Here is a 6,132-nt window from a genome sequence, read left to right as displayed (position 1 = left end):
CTCCCTTAAAATATCAGAAAATCCAATCTAACGACTTCTGCTCTTGTTCTTCTGTGCCCAAACCAATCCCAGCACACCACTGTGCATTTTAATAAACTCTAATTACTGTATATTTCTTTTTGCCTTCGTTTATGTATTTTCATTTTTGATTGGACCGGAGTGTAACACACACCCACAGGGCACGCTACCTCTGTGTTTTGTCGAGCCACCCTGGGCCTAACTTACCATATTTCACCCTGTATACCTGTGAAGTTTGTTTACATCAAGCTCTCATTTACACCAGCGGCTGGGAGGCATAGTGGCTGGGGAGAAGATGTGTGCTGAATGAGGCTATCTAAATGATTTAGCAGACAAGGTGTAAGCCATGATAGTGTGAAGGTTATAGCAGTAGTTAAGGTAGAACATCGATTGTTATACACTCTCCTGCTGAAATGAAAAGGACATGGTTCAATATGGTTTTGTCTGAAGTGGTTTTCCAAGGTTCAGGGTTTGGGTTTTTTTGTTTGGCCTTCAACAGGTGTGTGATCCATGTATTCACCTGTGATGCCCTTGTTTAGATTTGGGGTCCGACTAGGGCTGGGCGATATGGCCTAAAACAAAAATCTCCAATTCATGGAAAAAAAAAATTGCGGCCTGGTAGCACATACCTGGGGTCCAGAACTTTTAGCATGTGAATAAACCCCAGCTTTTCCACGGTAGCCTATATATGGGCACCATATCTCTTGCAATATACATGGCAACTGCATCTGTGATCGCTTTCCACCGGCCCCCTTTCTTATCATACGGCAGTGTTTCCCCTACCATCATATTGGATCACAACAGAAGTCATTTAAGGTTACCTTTCCAATAGAACAGGTCTATACCTTTTCCTTTTATTAAACAAACTAAATAGCCTTATGTTACAGGCTGAGCCTGATGTGTGTGGCTTGTGTGTGTGTGTGTGGAGCTGTGTATGTGTGTAGTTGATGTAGGAGGTATGAGATGTTAGTGCGCCGGGTGTGGTGTGTGACGTCAGACGGATGCGCCCCAGGAAGAAAGTGAGGCATGTGCTATGTTGTTTACATTGAGCAGCCACAGTGAAGAAGCCTACGCAGTTCTGCATGCTGTTTTTGAGTAATTTGAGCCCACTCTGAACTACGGGAGCCCAGTGTGGAGCGGCGGTGGCGGATTTTAAAGAGAAACTCGATTTTCATTCAAACAAATCGGCCTAAACTAAACAAATTCAAATTAATCGATAAAATCGATTTATTGCCCAGCCCTAGGTCCGACCCATGACAAGTAAACCAGGGTTGTTCCCCAGAAATTTCAAATTTCTCAGCAACAATTCTTCCACCTCCTCTGATTGTAGTCTTAAACTGAAATCAGAGGTAAGGGTGTTGACCGGGTGGCTTTATATTAACCTTAACACAATGTTTTTGTGAACAGAATAATGAGTAAACAGAGCACAGACTGTGCTTTTGAAAACCTGCAATTTTTTTAGTGTGTGTGTTGAAGCAGTTCAGAGTGTTAGTGTTGAAACTGAAAGTTGAACTGAATTCAAAATTGAAACTGGAAAAGAGTGTCAGGGATGCATTTGTGGAGTAGTTTGCAGTTGAATTGCGTGACATTCATGGCATTTCATATGTTTATTGTTTATTATTTTTTCAATTAGATTATTAATTTAGTTAATGAAATGTGAAAAAAAAAACATTTGTTTAAAATGCCCATCACAAATGCCATGTCATCAATGTTTTGTCTGAAACCTCAAGATATTCAGCTGAAAATAACAAACTGGTGGGCAGCCCTGCCACTAAATTCAGTGGTAGGGGGAAACACTGAACTGGGTGAAATCTTTGATTGTGATTTTTGCTGTCTTATGGTCGAACGACATAGAACATGGACGCGGTGTGACGTCTGCAGCAGCAGCATGCCCACAGCAGAGCGCGCCCATTCTAATGAAGCTGCTGCATTTTCCACAGAAGCTGTGCTTGCACATGCGGCTGTGCTCTATATTTAAATGGCTGGTCTGCTTTTTTTTCCCTCTTCCTCTGTGCTCTGCCACCCTTCAACAGGTAAAAATATACACAGAACTACACTGAAAACGAGAACTTTGTAATTTGTTTAACAATGATTAAAATGACTACCTTTTGTGCCAGAAGCAATATGAAGCAGAAGGGCAACCTTGTGTGTGCTTTTACATTTCACATTAAAATAATGAATCAAATCAGTGCATCTTGATGATAAAATAAGACAATCAATTAATTCAGTACTAGACACTATAGCCCTAGCTTCCAAACACTGCATATCCAACATTATCACTTGGTAAAACTCAATATGCACAGTGAAGCTTGCGGTAACCACACTCTGCAAACATGGAGTCTGTATAGCAGGTAAAAAAATGCTCTTCACCCCTCCTATGTGACACGCCCCATGCATTTCAGCTGTTACACCCATCTTTCATCTTGGAGATATATAAATTATATTTTCTTATGCCTGTTTACCTTAATAAATAGAAAAATACAACCATAAACCTTCTACCGAATGATGACTCGCTCAACTGCCTTGGCAACGCATCATAAAACAGACTTCATTCGAACTCGACAGAAACAAAATAAAACTCCGGGGTTTTTTTGGACCTAACTGTATTGTGGAGTTTTGCACAGCGGCGACCGGATCTTTGCTCTCAAACCACAAAAAAATGTGATGGCACAACAGTCTCCTTCAGTACATTATTCTATGCTTTCTTTTGATTTTCACATTGGCTAGTCATCCTGTTTAATTTGTCTTCTGATTAAATCGGAACCATTGAAACAAGTTGTAGGAAGCCTCTGCAAGTAATTGGTTGCTGGCAGACCCTCTGTGCTGCAATAAAATGGTTAATCAGCAGTGCCGTTCACTGTAGAGCTGATGCGCTGCTGGTTCTGCCGGCCTGAATAAAATATAATGTCTATAGCCTTACTGTTGTGTACAGCCTTTATAGACTGAGCTGAGTAGTGATGCGCGGGTCGACCCGTAACCCGCGGGACCCGCAAATGGACCTGCGGGTCGGGCAGCAGTGATCGTCTGTTAAATCGGTCTGTAAATGATATTTTGACATTATTATTAGAATCTATTAATCTATAATCTATTACTGGCATCCGAAGGTACTGATGCGTTGAGCAGGTGACAGTCCGCGGTCGTTTACACTTGTGTCACGCACTCCAAAAGAAACTTGTTGAAACTTTAAACAATAATTTATTGTACAAAACGGGGGAAACAAACGTTGACAAAAACGGTTCCATAATTCATATTAAATTCAAAAACTTGTCGCTACAAGTTAGAGGGAATAGTGATAAAGTGGTCAAACTTGGCATTGATCCACAGCCTCAGACGGGTGCGCTCAAGCGTGCCGTGCACAAGCTCAGTTGGTAGGCTATACTATATTTTCACATTTTTAACAATGCAATTTAAAAGTTTTGATTTTTATTGATAACCTACATTTTTTCGAATATCGAATACCAAATTTTCATAACGAATACCTACCCATAGAAACAAATATTCGAATATCCGAATATTTGGGTACAGCCCTACTAAAATGTGTACAGAGTGAAAATCTTTCCTGGTAATAATTCTGCTAAAGTTGAATACTCTGTGCTGAGAATAAAACCCCATTGATGTGCACTACTAGAGGCTAAATTTTATTGCCGCTGTTAAACAGATCACTCCCAGCACTCGGCGGGCATGACCACTGGGTAGACTCAGTTCTACCCAGGTGGCCATCGGTGAGGTTCTCGCTCGCTTCAACATCCTGTTAAAGATGTTATTCTATTTTATTTCTTCCTCGGTGCATAGCCATTTCCTTTATACATCAATTCATCTATCAGTCAGTACAAAAGATTATAGGACCCTTAGGAGCCTGCTAATTAGGAAAGAAACATTCAGTATTGATATCTATTTTGTATTCAGCAGCATTTGACTTTTACCAACAGGAATCACTGACAAGGGCAGCCATTCAATAATGTAATACAAGCTGTTCTAATGAAAGGTATAGAGAGAGTGTTTGGTGGAGACAGGTGGAAAAGCGAGAGGCTGAATGTAGTGAATGAAGTGCATTAGAAAGCTCTTCAAAGGGTCAGGGCCTTTGATGGTTATTTTGAGTTGGACTAAGCAGCAGGAGAGAAGCTGTGCTTTTTTCTGGAGGTGTTTGTGTCTATATGTTGGTGCATGCAAAAGCAAACCTGGATGGATTTTTGTATGTGAAGGTATGTATTTTGTGTTTGTGTTTGTGTGTGTGTGTGTGTGTGTGTGTGTGTGTGTGTAGTATCTTTTCAGGGCTTGCAGAGATGAAAGTTCACTTTTCCCTCTGTAAATTGATGCAATTTGTAGCCCAGTCGCAAGAATAAAATGTTGTCATTGTACATTTCTGCAAACCATGTATATGTTGCATTTGTACGTTTCATTCATTTCAAGGGCTCCCTCATCCTGGGGTCGAACCCCCCACCCTGGGTTCGAACCAGGAACCCTCTTGCTGTGAGGCGACAATGCTAAACACTGCTCCACCGTGCCATTGCTGCCACATATGAAAGCTACAAATACAATCTATCTGTGGTTTGTAGAAACATACATTGCCAACATTTATGCTGGAGAATTGGGCTGGTACAGAACAGTTTTTTGATCAGGAGAACCTGTGAGAAATGGCCGTTGTATCCTCAATGGAAGGTTGATAGCCAAGGGAGGTTTGGTGATGGATGAATGACAGGACAAGAGGTGATTTTAAATTATGCAGCGTTGGGGAAGGTAAGAGAAAGAAGAGGCTGGAGAAGTAGAAAAGAGAGGCAGTGCAGTGAATTGAGAAGGCTTGTCGAGTCAATATCCAGTCTCCCCCATGGCTAAAGTACTTCTCTAAGCCTCTCACCCTGGTTTGGCCTCCCTCCCGCTTTCTTTGTTTATCTTTCTCTGCCTCTTCTTTTCCCTCTTTCCCACTCACAGTACAAGTAAAACAATGATACTGCTGTGAGATGTACTAACACAAGTGACACACAGAGAGCTGATGGACAGGAAAAGCTTTGATGGAAGACAGAATAATGGACTGTGTTGTGGGTACAACGGATGATTATTTTCAGGATCAATAATCTGACAATTATCTTATTAGTTAATTCTATATATTTATAATTATTATATAGTTAAGGGATGCATGATAATATTGGCACATCATCGGAATCGTCCAATATGCTTTTTCTTATTTTGCACAATGAATGAATATTACATATATTGAAAAGTATTGTATTTCATGTCTCCAGCTGCTGGTGGGCCATTATGATAAGAGCATGCATGCATAATATGATGTCAATTCCACTGCAGAAGAGACTTGATGATCACTAAACCTGGGTGGGGAAAAAAGTGGAAATATCGATATTGGTATCGGTTATCAGTCAAATAAGTTGTTACATTTCAGCATATTGGATATCGGCAAAAATTCCAATATTGTGCATCTCTAAGTCTATAAAAGATAAAATTGTTAAAAATGTACCAGATTCCCAGAGTCCAAGGTAACGTCTTCAAATGTATTCTTTTTATGATCAACGGACCAAGACCTTAAGATAATCAGTTTAAAATAACAAATAAATAATATATTTAAATGGTTGACATTTTACCAAGAAGAAAGACTGAAAGACATTTCATTATCTTACTATATAATGACAAAAACCCTGTCTGTCTGTCTGTCTGTCTGTTCCACATTTTTCTCCTCACTGACTTGGTCAATCCATGTGAAATTTGGCACAGTGGTAGAGGGTCATGGGAGGATGTGAATGAAGCAATATTACATCAATTGGCCAAAGGGGGGCACTATAGCAACCGATTGAAATTGCAAACTTTGAATGGGCATATCTCATGCCCCATATGTCGTAGAGACATGAAACTTTGCACAGAGATGCCTTTCCTCATGAGGAACAAATTCGCCTCAAGAACCCATAACTTCCAGTTATACAGATTTTCTGCCATTTTGATTTTTTTTTAAAAACACTTCAAATCGATCTCTTCCTAGGAAGTTTGACCGATCTGCATGAAACTCGGTGAACATAATCTAGGGACCAATATCTAAAGTTCCCTCTTGGCAAAAGTTGGAAAACTTACTAAAACTGAGCTTCTATAAGGCAATGAATATTGCAGAGG

The sequence above is a fragment of the Epinephelus moara genome, chromosome 16 (assembly GCF_006386435.1).
Source record: "Epinephelus moara isolate mb chromosome 16, YSFRI_EMoa_1.0, whole genome shotgun sequence".
In the NCBI taxonomy this organism is placed as follows: domain Eukaryota; kingdom Metazoa; phylum Chordata; class Actinopteri; order Perciformes; family Serranidae; genus Epinephelus; species Epinephelus moara.
The sequence above is the reverse complement of the archived record's forward strand: the minus strand, read 5'-3'. Positions refer to the sequence as shown.